Here is a 15,699-nt window from a genome sequence, read left to right on the forward strand (position 1 = left end):
ACTACAAATAACATAGTGGACACCACAACTTGATTGCAGAAATTTATACAGTTACAGCAAATGAATGTCTCTCTCTATCTCTCTCCCCCCAAAAGTGTGTGTATTAAAGTGTGAATTGTATGGGGTTTTTTATTTTACAGATGAAGCAGAGGTCAAAATTGGAAACAAAGAAATTGGTGGCTTCAAAGAAGGAATGCAGCTTTAAATCGAAGGCGAAGAAAGTAAGGATTATTTACATTGCAGCTCTGGACGCACTCGCACATACCTTTTTAATGAATTGGTTCAAAAGATTCCCACAGTATCGGACTAGAGAATTCTATATTATTGGAGAAAGGTATGCAGGTAAGCTTAAAGTTCACTGTTTTTAAACAAAAGGTTGGTATAAAATATATGATAGTGGCTGGAACACCAATGGTTATTCTTCATATAAGCTTTAACTTTGTTCCTCTGTGTACCAACTCTTCACTATCAATAGTTATATCATTTTATATTCCTGAGTTAGAAGATGTAATCATCAAGAAAAACTTGGATACACGATTACCTACCATACTGGTACACTCTTCACTATCAATGGTTACATGATTTTATATTCCTGAGTTAGCAGATGTAATCATCAAGAAAAACTTGGATACACGATTACCTACCATGCTAATACATAGTGATGTACAAGTCAGATTGTAATTTTATTAGTTAATTAGACCAAATCTAGAAGACGCATTTTGTGGAATTTACCAAAGCCAAAAGACTTACTAGAACCAGGTAAGAGTACATGCGTAATGTGCTAATTTTTACTAAACTTGAGGTGTTAGATATAAAAAAAACTTTTGTATTCTTCCTTTGATTTTAGTTTAGTGCTTTATTCATTTTACCATTTCTCTAATGTTGGCTTAAAGTCTAAAAGAAATATAATGGTTTCAGCTTAATGTAGTTGTATGTAATCTTGTTTTGCATAAATTTAACATTTTAGTGTCCACATTTTAATTCTGGATGTTGGATCCGTTCTTATTTGAAATTGGTACATATTTTTCTTTTTGGTACATTAGATTTTCAATATTCAGAGAAGGAAGTAAGGATATATAAAGGGAGTCCTTCGTTTGTTCTTTTTAAACATTTACGGTCTTTTTTGAATTTTGTTTCGGAAGTGCTGTTAGCCTGAAACTGATTCAGTTGCTTTGTAATCAACAATCTGTATCTTTGGGGATTAATCATTTTTTACAGGATGATGAAAGCTTGAAGAGATGGAAAGAACAATTACTTGGTTGTGTTGAAAGCGATTTGAATAGTCTATAATTAACTTTATGTCAATTGATTGCAAAGTCTGTGCACTTAGCTTTTAGATTGTTCCATTTCATGAAACTGATATTTGTTTTGTTAGGACAAATGGATCATGAGGTCACATTCCACTTTATAGGAATTTTTTCTAATGACTTTGGAGAGATTAATACTCCTCTGCCTGTCGACAAACTTCAAAATGGGAAGCCTCTCTTTACACTCAAGGAGGGATCTGAATACCGGCTTAAGTTAACATTCACGGTATTGCACAATATTATCTCTGGCCTGACTTATACAATATACAAATGCAGCATGGAAGGGAGGAATGCAAGGTTACATTATGATCTTTCTTGATAGTGATGTTATCATTAATATCTTAGGGTTGTACACTTGTACTTGCGGCAAATTTAATCGCTTACCTTTTTTTGTTTATTATCAAAGAGTTTTAGGAACTTAGTTGTACGTTGTACCTGACTCTAGCTCAGTGACCTCCACCCTGGTAATTTTTTGCCTCGATACAACAACTAATATTATTCAACCCGGTGGAGATTGGTCCAAGCCAAATGGTTCTGTTTACGTTTTCAAACCGTGTTATTATGTGACAGTGCTTCTTTGTTTGAGCTTCATAGCACAACTCAAGTATATTTTTTATGGAAGCACATAAATGCTATTTCTTATGTAGACCTTCTATCAGTTGGTGAATAATCACATTAAAATTGTGTGCATATAGAACAAGAAGCAACAACAATATTCTGCTCTTTTGTGGCCTGTTTCTTTAATCACTATTTAAAATTATGAAGCACATATATATTCACATTTTAAAATGTATTTGCAGAAGATATCCTTCTTTATCGAGTTAAGCTTTACCACAAGTCAGGTGAATACCCAGCTGTAACCTTTTCACTACAAATCAGAAAATCCTCCAAATGTTCCGCAAGACATATATACTCACCTGAGGATTTAACCAAGGTAATGCCAATGTTGTATTTAAAATTTTAGTAGTGTTTTCTCTATTAAATGTATAAAAGTATAGAAAGTATATTTGTATTCTACATCCCAATCTCTAGTCTAGGAGATGGGAGGTGAAAGTGGATGGTTATGGATATTTACACGTACATAGTTGTAGTAATATACTTTATGACATTGTTTCCTTGTATTCAAATTATTTATTTCACATTACTAATCTTTTTTACTTCTTGGTTGTTTCTTAGCTGTTAAGGTTTTGAACTTCTAGAAAGAGGAATGAAGTTAGTGTAAAGAAGAAAGAAACCTCTGCAAAAAAGAAGATACCTAAAAAGCATTAGTGGAAGAGAAGGATAAAGAACCTATGTGAGCAGTATAAGAGAAGAGAGAATGTTAAAAGTGATAATACAGTTACCGTAAAGTTGTATTGTACCTAGCAAGTAATTATCACGAACTTGATGTCGTACCTAGCTAGCTAAGTTAGTTTTAGTTTCCAATACTTGTTTTGGTATGGTTGGTAGGCTTGGAACTGGTTGGTGGTTGATAGTACTTATCTGGTTATTTTGGTTGTTGGATTGTTTTTGCTGATGAATGTTTGATAAAATTTGAAATGGGGAAGTTCTATTTTCAAACACTATATTGCCTTTTTTTCTCATAAAGTGTTGGCAATGAGTTCTGTGAAGTGTAGCTATTGATATAAAATGTTCATATTCTGTTAGATATATTTGAGATGTCATGTCTAATATATTTCATGTTTAGTTTTCAGATCTTAACAAACAAGAAATATCAGTACTTACTGGAAGTCAGAACTTAAGGATATCAAAACTTAGGTTATCAGAAGATAAATATCAGAAGATAGATATCAGAACTTAAGTACGGGAGGACTTACAGTTAAGGAAGGAAGCTGATTTACAGGAAAGAAGATCGAGACTAATACAAAAGAAGATATGCATGGAAACAGTTAGAAGATAAGAAGACTTATATAATATATCTAATTGATATATTTTAGGAGACATAATTATATTCCATATCAATTAGAAGTTATCTTGTAACTGTGTACTATAATAACACAGACATAGGTTTACACTATATGTGTTATCATTATCGAGAAGATCATACATTGTAACCTAGCAGCTCTCGTGATATTTGTTCATCACCGAGAGAGAACAGTTCCATTATAACAAAGTTTATTATATTGAATATATCTGTTTACTGTTACTTGTGTTCGAAATCGATTTGATTGTACTAAACACTGTATTCAACCCCCTTCTATAGTGTTGTGTGACCTAATAATTGGTATCAGAGCTTATCTGTTAACACACATACAATAAAGATCCAAACAATCATGTCTGAAGAAGCAGAAAATCTAACCAAGCCCACTAAAACTGAAGAAACTCAAAAGACTCAAACACACAGTCGATATGAGACTATTAGGGTTCCTATACTGAGATCTTCTGAGTATCCCATATGGACAGTGAAGATGGCTATGTTTCTGGAAGCTACAGCTCTAGAATACCTTGACAGAATTAATGAAGGACCACATAAGCCAACCAAGCTCTCTGTTGTAGTTGCAGATAAGCCAGCAAAGACCATACCAAAGGAGAAAAATGAGTATACAACTGAAGATATCTCATCCATTGCTAAGGATGCAAAGGTAAGGCATTTGCTGCATAGTGCCATTGATAATGTCATGTCAAACAGGGTAATTCATTGCAAGACTGCAAAGGAGATATGGGATACTTTGGAGACAATATGCCAGGGAACTGATGCAATCAAGAAGAACAGGAGGACTATACTCACTCAAGAGTATGAGCACTTTGACTCAAAAGCTGATGAGTTATTAAATGACTTATATGACAGGTTTGTCAAACTCTTGAATGATCCATCACTGGTGGACAAGGAATATATCTTGAAGATTCAAATCTAAAATTCCTTTTAGCTCTTCCTGAAAGTTGGGATTTGAAGTCTACTACTATAAGAGACAACTATGCTCTTGATGAAACTACTCTTGATGAAATTTATGGTATGCTCAAGACTTATGAACATGAGATGGATCAAAGGAGCAAGAGGCGTGGGAGAAAGTCAAGGACAGTTACTCTTAAAGCTGACGAGGAATCCCCCAAAGTGGCTGTCTAAAAGAAAGGCAAAGGAAAGGCTCTCATCATAAAGTCTGATTTAGAATCATCAAGTTCTGATGATGATGATTCAGAAACTGAAAGTTTACCTGAAATAGATGCTGATGAAGAGATGATGAAATTGTGCGCTCTTATGGTGAAGGGTATCACAAAGATAGCCTATAGGAAATTCAGAAGGGGAAAGAAGTTTTCCAAGAAAGGAGGAAGTTCTGACAAGAAAGGGTTCAGAAAGTATGAAGGCAAAAGTGCAAAGTATGACTGAGGAGACAACTCAAATGTCAAATGCTACAATTGTGGTGAAAGAGGCCATATATCTCCTGACTGCAAGAAAGGAAAGAGTGACAAAGGCAAGGCACTTGTCACAAAGAAGAAAAGCTGGACAGACTCTTCAGATTCTGAAGATGAGGTGAATTATACTTTAATGGCAAATGCTGATGGCAACCCTGAAACTGCTGAATTAAAGGTACCTCAAACAACATATGCTTTTCATACTGATAATATTACTGAGTTGAGATTATATCTTAAAACCATGTTTATTAGTTACAGAGATCAAACTTTAACATGTGAAAGATTAACTTCTAAAAATCTTGCTTATAAGAAAAGGAATGACTATTTAGAAAATGAGTTAGTTAAGTTCCATCAAACTCAGAAAGAAAGAGATGATGCTTTTTATGTTAGAGATGAAGTGCTAAAATTGAATAAATCTCTAAAAACTGAGTTAGAAAAGGAAATAGAGATTATCAGGACTTGGACTAACTCTGGCAGAACAACTCATAATTTATTAAGTAGTGGAAACTGGAAAGAGGGCTTAGGTTATGGAGATGATAAAAGTGAAAAAGGAACTGAACAAATTGAGCCAATTGTTGTTAAACAAACTGCTAAGCCAAAGTTATTCCTGTTAAGTTTGTAGCTAAAACTGTAAAGTCTGATTCTGAAAAGATGAAATAGTATGTGACAGAAATTAAGGAGAAGTCAACTTCTGACAAATTAGAACAAGATAAACCAGCTGAAGTCAACATAAGCTTAATAACAAAGAAGTAGCTTAAGCATAAGTTGTATGAAATAAGGAATGTCAACAAGGTAAAGGCAGCTAGGAAAAATAGGAATGGAAAGGAAGGTGTGAATAAAAGCAATAATTATATGCATGTTCCTAATGCTCCTAGAAAGAAATGTTATAACTGTGGAAACTCTAACCATCTTGCCTCTTTTTGTAGGAAGAATAAGAATATAAACTCTTTACCTCCTAAGTTAGGAGTTAAGAGTCAGTCTATTAGGTTTAAGCCACAAAATCCTTGTTTTCATTGTGGTAGTTTATGGCATTCTATTTATACTTGTAAGGAATATCATAGTTTGTACTATGATTATTATCAAATAAAACCTTCTTTGAAGAAAGTTGCTTTAATTCCTTCTAGTGTAAAGTCTGATGCAAAGTCTGATATAAGTTCTGATAAACAACATGTTAGCATAAACTCTGATATTAAATCCGCTGCAAATGCTAACAAACTTAAAATGGCCAAATGATCCAAGAAAGTCTGGGTCCTTAAATCTAACCATTAGTGGTCTTTGTGATTGCAGGGCAACAGTAAAAACATCCTAGTACTGGATAGTGGATGTTCAGGACATATGACTGGAAATAAAGCCCTGCTCTCAGACTTTGTGGAGAAAGCTGGCCCAGGAGTTTCTTATGGAGATGGCAACATGGGAAAAACTCTGGGATATGGCAATATTAATCTTGGGAATGTCATCATTGAAACAGTAGCTCTTGTCTCAGGACTTAAACACAATCTGCTGAGTGTGAGTCAAACTTGTGACAGAGGTTATCATGTGGATTTCTTTAAAGAACACTGTGAAGTTGTAAGCAATTCTACAGGCAAAGTGGTTCTGAAAGGTTACAGACATGGTAACATTTATGAAGCCAGACTTTCAACAAGTTCTGATGGTTCTGCAATCTGTCTGTTGAGTAGAGCATCAATTAAAGAAAGCCGGAATTGGCACAAAAGACTTTCTCATTTAAAATTCAACAACATAAATGAGCTTGTAAAGAAAGATCTTGTGAGAGGACTACCAAAATCAGTATTTGCTCCTGATGGCCTTTGTGATTCATGTCAAAAGGCAAAACAAAGAAAATCTTCTTTCAAGAGCAAAACTGAGTCATCAATTCTTGAGCCTTATCACCTACTGCATGTTAATCTATTTGGTCTAGTCAATGTCATGTCTATTGCAAAGAAGAAATATGCTATGGTTATAGTGGATGAGTTCACAAGGTACACTTGGGTGTACTTCTTGCATAAGAAGAATGAAACTGCATCTACTCTAACTGATCATGTCAGACAGCTGTATAAGTTGGTCAAAGATTCTGTTAAAATTATACGAAGTGATAATGGCACTGAGTTCAAAAATTCAATCATGGAAGAGTTCTGCAAAGAGCATGGAATCAAACAGGAATTTTCAGCACCTGGAACTCTACAGCAAAATGAAGTTATAGAAAGAAAGAACAGGACTCTCATTGAAGCTGCACGAACTATGCTTGATAAAGCAAAGTTGCCAACCTACTTTTGGGCTGAAGCTGTGCAGACTGCTTGTTTTACACAGAATGCAACACTCATAAACAAGCATGGAAAAATATCATATGAGATGGTGAAGAAAAAGAAGCCAAATTTGAAATACTTTCATATATTTGGATGTAAGTGTTTTGTTCTTAAGACTCATCCTGAACAGCTGCGAAAATTTGATCTAAAAGCTGATGAAGGAATTTTTGTTGGATATCCACTTTCCACAAAAGTCTTCAGAGTCTATAATTTAAGAACAAGAGTTGTCATGGAATCTATTAATGTATTTTTTGATGATAAGAAGATTACTGGACTTGAAGATTTCAATGATCACGATCAGCTGAGATTTGAAAATGAAGACTTAAATTCTGATTCTATAAATTTTAATGACTTATACTCTGATCCTGTAAGTACTGATGTCATTGAATCTGTGGTAACAACTCCAAAGGAAAATGCATCTATCCAAGGGGAGCAAGCTGAAGATTCTACCACATCTCAAGACTCTCAAGAAGCATCAGAACCTGTTACTGGCTCTTCAAGTTCTGATTCATCTAGTTCTGATGAGCTAAATTCTGATAATTCTGGAAACTTTGATACTTTAAATCCTGAAGGATCCAAGTCAAATTCTGAAGTCTCGGGGAGCATAACTACAGGGGGAGCATCAGAAAATGCTGATGGAGACAGCATGGATCATGGGGGAGGATCCAGTTCTAGAAGTCAACTTCAATCTGTATGGAAGTGGACCAAATCACATATACCTAACTTAATTATTGGAGATCCTGAAGCAGGTATCAGAACTAGAACCGCAACATCAAATGAATGTCTCTATCATTCTTTTCTATCTCAGAATGAACCAAAGAAACTTGATCAAGCTCTTCAAGATGCTGATTGGGTGCAAGCAATGCAGGAAGGGTTAAATGAATTTGAAAAAAATAAAGTCTGGACCCTAGTGCCAAGACCAAAGAACAGATTAGTAGTTGGCACAAAATGGGTTTTCAGAAATAAAACTGACAGTGATGGCATAATTACAAGTAATAAAGCAAGGCTGGTTGCTAAGGGTTAATCTCAACATGAGGGTATTGATTATGATGAAACATTTGCACCAGTTGCTAGATTAGAAGCCATAAGAATCTTTTTGGCTTATGCTGCTCACAAAAAGTTTAAAGTCTTTCAAATGGATGTGAAAAGTTCTTTTCTTAATGAAGAATTGGAAGAAGAGGTCTATGTTGAACAACCTCCAGGCTTTGTAGATTCAAAATTTCCAAATCATATCTACAGGCTTGACACATCACTTTATGGCCTTAAGCAAGCTCGTAGAGCATGGTATGAGACTTTAGCTCAATTCCTTCTGGAAAGTGGATTTCACAGAGGTACAATTGATAAAACACTGTTCTACCTCAACCATGGAAAGAACTTACTGTTGGTACAGATATATGTTGATGATATCATATTTAGTTCTATAAATGCCAAACTCTGTGAGAGGTTTGCAAAGCTAATGCAGTTAAGATATCAAATGAGTATGATGGGAGAACTTAGTTATTTTCTGGGCCTTCAAGTCAAGCAAAATGAAGAAGGTACTTTTATATGTCAATCCAAGTACACCAGAAATTTACTGAAGAAATTTGGAATACAAGATTGTTCAACTGCATCCACTCCCATGGCCACTGCAACCAAGTTAGATAAAGAAACTGGTTCATCAGTAGATATTACTAACTACAGAGGTATGATTGGCTCTTTACTCTATTTAACTGCAAGTAGACCTGATATCATGTATGCTACCTGTCTTTGTGCAAGATTTCAGGCTGATCCAAGAGAACCTCACTTAATAGCTGTGAAAAGAATTCTCAAGTACCTCAAGGGTACAACTAATCTCGGATTGTGGTATCCTAGAGAATAAGATTTTAAGCTAATAGGTTACTCAGATACAGATTTTGCAGGATGCAAAATAGACAGGAAAAGCACTAGTGGAAGCTGCCAATTTCTTGGAGGCAGATTGGTTTTTTGGTTTAGCAAGAAACAGAAGTCAATTTCCACATCAACTGCAGAAGCAGAATATATTGTTGCAGGAAGCTGTTGTGTACAGATTCTTTGGATGAAGAATCAGTTACTGGATTATGGGTTAGAATTTTCTAAAATCCCTATTTACTGTGATAATCAAAGTGCTATTGCTATGACAGGTAATCCATTTTAAAACTCAATGACAAAGCACATCAGCATTAGGTACCATTTCATAAGGGAATATGTGATGGAAGGTACAGTGGAATTGCATTTTGTTCCAACAGATCAACAACTAGCAGATATCTTCACAAAATCACTATGTGAAGCTACTTTTACAAGACTGGTAAATGAACTTGGAATGGTTTCAGGTTCTTTCTCTAAATCTGCTTAGTTTTTGTACTCATGCATCAGACTTTATGATCGGTGTTTACAGATTGTTTTACTTTCATATAATCTGTGCTTAAATTAAAATTCATTAAATGTTGATTGTTATATGATGTGGATCTTTATACTCTGATAATATTTTGAATGTTCTGTGACTATTCAATCCAATGAGGATAATTGTGTAAGATGTTGACCTAGTAGTCTTTAACATACTTGAAATCCCATGTTTGAATTAGTTGTTTATGTGGAAAGTCATTAACACAAGCAAATTCTGATATTGAGCTTAGTCAAGTTTACTTTGTGTATCTTATTACTAAGTCACAAACTAGATTATTGCTTCTTCTCTGTCAAATTCTGATGTCAGTAAATCTTAATGATGAACTAAATGCTGATAAGCCTCACTTATCAAAAGAAAAGAAAAGAAAAGAAAAGAAAAGTCAGGTACCCCTTTGAGATCTAGGGTAAATATGTGAAAGGGAAGACCCAAGTGCATTTCTGGTATTAGTAATATGCATTAGAAAATCAAATAAATTTTTCTTGGTGACTTTTCACAATCTCTAATTACTGGAGAAATACTCTAATAACAGCATAAATTTTGATAAGCAGTTGTGACTCACTTACACTGAGAAGCCATTGTAAAAAGGAATTTCAAAAGATGCATAAAATGAGCACAAACAGTTGAGGTGGACTCTTGCATAAATTTGTTTTATAGTAGACTTCATGATTGATGACAGATTTTTAAGCACTTTTCTTAGTTATGCCTTATTTCTAAGATGTACTGAAGTTTATCAGACTTTAATCTTTATGTTAGGTCACACACACTGTAGAAGGGGGTTGAATACAGTGTTTACTACAATCAAATCAAATATAAGAACTCAAGTAACAGAACACAGATTTTATTCAACACAATAAACTCTGTTACAATATGGAATTGTCCTCTCTCAGTGATGAACAAATTATCACGAGAGCTGCTAGGTTTATAATGAATAATAACTTCGGTTAAGATAACACATATAGTGTAAACCCTATGTCTGTGTTTATATATTACACAGTTACAAGATAATGTTCTAATTGATATGGAATATAATTCTGCTTCCTAAAATATATCAACTAGTTATCTTTTCTTCCAAGTATTCTATTCTTCATAGAATTCCTTCTTCATGCATATTTCTTCTTGTATTTGTCTTGATCTTCTTTCCTTTCAATCAGCCGCCTGCCTTATCTGAAAGTCTCCTTAAGTCCTGATATTATCTCCTGATAAATAGCTTCTGATATCTTAAGTTCTGATAACTTAAGTTCCGATATCTTAAGTTCTGACTTCAGTGTAAGTACTGATTTCCAGTTAAGTATTGATTTGTTCTGTTAAGTAAGATCTGAAAACTTAAACACAAATCATATTAGCCATGACATCATCAAATATATCTAATAATCTCTCCCAACTTGTAAATTAGCATAATATACAAGTTCAACAGATATTTGATGATGTCAAAAATATTAAGTACAAATGCATGAGAATTTGACTAGATAACTACAACTTACAGTCCTTTCGGCTTTACCATCCTTAAGATCTGATATCAGCTTCAGTCTGTATACACTTCAGAATTTAAGTAGTTGTAGATCTTTGACTTGACTTTAATTTCTGATCTCTTTGATGTCAGGAGTTGTTCTGAGATAATTCCTTAAAAGACTTCTCTCAGCATATTCAAGTTCATTAACCATCCTCCTTTTAGCATTTATCAATTCAGCTGTATCTTCACCAGTTTGAAAAATAGCTGCTCTGAGATCATTTATCTCAGCTTTTCTTATCTCCTGATCTAGTCTGATCAGATATGCCTTGTCAGACTCTAGATTGAATTCCACATCTTTATAACCCAGAAAAGTAGTTATAATCTTAGCAGTGTTAGGCTTCATTTTGACAATATCTCCTTTGTGATCTCTGTACTTAGGACAATATGTGCTGTCAGACTTTACAGAGTAAAGCTTCTTCTGTCTTTGAATTTGTGACTTTAAATAACTTGCAACACTATCTGTTAATCTGTTTCTCACTTGAAGTAGAAATAGAACATGTTCCGGTTCTTCAAAATACTTCAGTGGAATAGCATTCTGCCTGATATGGTATACCCTTCCATCTGTCATAAAATATAACATGATGTGTTCTTTCAAAACAGAATGGTAAACCATTTGTACAGATTCAAGTTGATTCAATCTTTCAGGAGTTGCTCCTACTCCTGGTTCACTTAAGAAAGTTGGATCATTGGTAGTGTTATGTACTCTCCTTTCATCAGAACTACCCAATCCAGATTTATCTCTTGCTTCCTTTTCTGTAACAACTCTTGCTTCAAAACCACTTGATGCAGTCTTCAAAGGTTGAGTCTGTTTAGCTTTGGTGAATCCCGGTAGGAGTATCTTTGAAGGTTTAACATGAGCAATGTCAGAGGTTTCCTTTTCTTTATCTTCTGATATCAAGTCAACTTGAGCTATGTCGGAGGTTGCTTGCTTCACTGTCATTTCATAATTTACTAAGTCTTGACTCTGAACAACATGAGCCATGTCAGAGGTTGTTTGAGAAATCTTCTTTTGCAACAAAGTAAGACTAACATCTTCTTCATCAATTATTTCTTCATCCATGACTGGCATATAAACCTTTACAGGTTCATCAACTTTTTCTTTTCCCTTGGATCTTGGATCAATTTCCACTTATGATTTGGCTTTGGTTGCCTCAGAATTTGTTCTTTCCTTTATCACAATACCCTTAGGCTTTGGAAATTTCTTTTCAACAACAGAAGCTTTAGATTTTGTCTTGAGACCTTTTGCTTTGAGTCTAGCTTCTTCTTCCTTAAGACTCTCAAAGACCATTCCTGGATTTTCTTTAAGAAATAACTCCTTTGAAATTTCTTCATCAAGTTCCAGATGTTCACCAGAACTTTTCTTTTACCAGTATCAGAACTTATTCTTCTCCCAGTATCAGAACTTGTTTCTTGACTTGTAATTCTAGCTTTACTTGATGAAAATCTTTTGCCTTGACCTTGACCTCTACCCTTAGCAGAGTTTCCATGGTCATCATTTCCATCATCCTTTCCCTTCATTGTCTGAATAGATTTGCATTTGGACTTAATCGCTTTCTCCCCTTTTTTGGCATCAGCAGGTAAAAGAAGAGAGACAAGCAATTCCACTGAGGATTGGATCTCATTGAGTTTAGTTTGATGAGATGCTTGATTCTTTATAATTTCATCAATCTGAGTTTGTTGCTTCTCCTGAGTTTTCTCAGTGTAGGCAATTCTGTCAAAGGCTCGCTTGAAAAATCTGTTCTTTTCAAGTTTCACATTCATATCTTGCTGGATCAAGGTTTCTTGAATTTTATTCACCTTGGCATGAGTTTTTGGGTGTTGACCTTGAAGGTGCCTAGTACTCAATGCAGTAACTCTCAGTTGTGCCTTGAAATCATCATTTAACAGCATTTCATCAGCTTTTGCCAGATGCTCAGCAAGAATCTTTTCAGAAGGAACAAAACTAACTGTGTTCCATTCCTTAGTCCACTCCTTTCCTCTAGGAGTTTCACTCCAAGGTACCGGTGCTTCCTTAACAAACTTCTTGATTATATCAGCTTTATTAACTATTTGTTGAGGTGCATATCCTGATGGACCAGCTGCATCAGCATCTAGATTGACAACATCTTCACCATTAGTTTCCTCATTGGAAGCATCAGAACTTGCAGATCCTGCAGTATCAGCATCCTCTGATAAAATAGAAGTATGTGAGGCTATAGAGGCTTCAACATCATCCTCTAAATTCTGATCTGCAGCTAAATTCTGATCAACATCTAAAATTGGTGTTGTTGGAGGAGTGAGTTGTGTTGGTGGAGCTTCCAAGTACAGAATCTCAGGCACAATCAAGTTATGAATATCAATTTCAGTACTTGTACCTGGGTCTTCAGTATGTACTTGTTCAATTATAGGTGACACGGGAGGTGTAGGCACTCTGTCTTGAGCAGTTTCTGGTTGTGCAGAAGGAAGTGATTCAATAACCATAGGTTCTGTTGGGATCAGAGGTTCCTGACCCCCTTCCTTAGCTGCTTCCACATCTTCTGAATCTGACTCAACTATGTCCCTGTGAGCTCTCTGTTTCTTCAATTTCTTTAAAGGTGGAGACATTGTAGGAGCTTTATCATCAGAATTTAACTTTCTAAGCCTTTTGAGAGGCCTAGAACTCCCAGATACAATATCTTTCTGAGAAGAGACTTTCTCAGCTTCTATAACAACATGTTCTGATATGGGAACCTGTTCCTCAGTTGTTTCCTCAAATCAACAGAATTTAATCAAAACATTCATCACAAAATAAAATTAAAAATCGATGAAGTAAAGATTAATAAATTACAATTAAACATGCACAGTCACATAATTTGAGAAATAAAGAACAAATCTTGCAATTAAAGAAAATTTCATTGATATATCAGATGAGTACATTTCATGAAATTTATCAATTACATTCAAAAATTACAAGATAGTGCTATTCTACGATTCTTAACATCAACAACCTTAGTCCTAGTCTAAGAAGACCTAACGACTAGCTCCTTCTGCTGCTGATGAAGAGCACTGCAAGACGGATGATACGTTCTTGCTGACGGAGAGCTTCTCTCCTTTCCTCTTCCAACCTATCAAGATGGAGATGGTACACCATTGAAAAAAACAAGAGTTCTGTGTGAACCTCTTGTGGAACTGAGTTCCAAAGCTCTTCAGGAATGGCGGTGACATGCCACTCCTGTTGCCATTCATCACAACTCAACTCGATATTAAAGGTTTCATAGTTCAGGAACAAGTTAAAACGAACCATTTCTGTTGATGAGAATAAAAAGAGAGTGAGTTTGTGAGAAAATGAAAGATGTTTTGGCTGGAATGAATAGTCGGTTTAAATAGCCAATAGAATACCAAGGGACGCGAGGACTGGTTAAAAATTACAAGTAAAAATAATGACCCCTCGACTCCCAAGACTGATGTGTAATAATAACAGTCAGTAAAAGATCTAAAGTCAGAGTTAATGGGCACGGGATATAATAACAATTACTGTGCGCATGCAGTTTTTCAAGACATACATGCTAACCACTAACCCATAATGATTATGACTGTTTTATCTCACATAAGCCAATATTCTGTAAAAATATGATCGTTCAAGTAATGACCAAAAATAAACCAAGTAAAGAAATACTGCCACATTAGCATCAGAACTTGATTATTATCAGGATTTAAAAGTCATCAGAATACGGCTTCTTAACTCGAAAAGTGAATGTTTATTCCTGTAATTCTTCACACAAATACTGATATGGTTACATCAGCACTTAATCATCAGAACTTCCATCAGAACTTGTCCTCAGAATTTATGCAATATGACACATAAACTGTTCATCTAAAACAACATTTATCACCACAGTAATTTTCATCATTCATATGGAGTGTAAGTGTGTGCATTAAGCTAAATATCAGACAAAGAGTAAAGTCTGATTCACTTCAGTACATCTTAGAAATAAGGCGTAACTAAGAAATTTGCTCAAAATATGTCATTATTCTGAAGTCTAATATAGAATGAGTTCATGCATGAGTCTACCTCAACTATTTTGTGCTCATTTTATGCATCTTTTGAAATTCCTTTTTACAGTGGCTTCTCAGTGTAAGTGAGTCACGACTGCTTATCAGAATTTATGCTGCTATCAGAATATTTCTCCAGTAATCATAGAGTGTGAAAAGTCATTAAAAAAATTTTATTTTGCTTTTCTAATGCATATTACTTAATACCAGCAATGCACTTGGGTCTTCCCTTCCATATTTTTACTCTAGATCTCAAAGGAGTACCTGATATTTATTTCTTTTCTTTTTCTTTTTCTTTTGATAAGTGAGGCTTATCAGCACTTAGTACATCCATCAGATTTACTAACATCATAACTTAACAGATAAGAAGCACTATTCTAGTTTTTGACTTAGTAATAAGATACACAAAGTAAATTTAACTAAGCTCAATATCAGAATTTGCTTGTGTTAAAAGAATTCCACATAAATAATTACTTCATACATGGGATCTTTAGTATATTAAAAACTACTAGGTCAACATCTAGCACAGTTATCCTCATTGGATTGAATAGTCACAGAAACATTCATATCACTATCAGAGTTTAGAAATTCACATTAGAAAACAATCAACACTTAAGCAAATTTCAATTTAAGCACTAAATACACAAAGATAGTAATATCTATAAATACTGATCATAAAGTCTGATGTATCAGAACATAAACTAGGCAGATTTAGAGAAAGAACCTGAAAACATTCCAAGTTCATTTACCAATCTTGTAAAAGCAGCTTCACACAATGGTTTTGTGAAGATATCTGCTAGTTGTTGATCTGTTGGAACA

This window comes from Apium graveolens, chromosome 5 (assembly GCF_009905375.1).
Source record: "Apium graveolens cultivar Ventura chromosome 5, ASM990537v1, whole genome shotgun sequence".
Lineage (NCBI taxonomy): Eukaryota > Viridiplantae > Streptophyta > Magnoliopsida > Apiales > Apiaceae > Apium > Apium graveolens.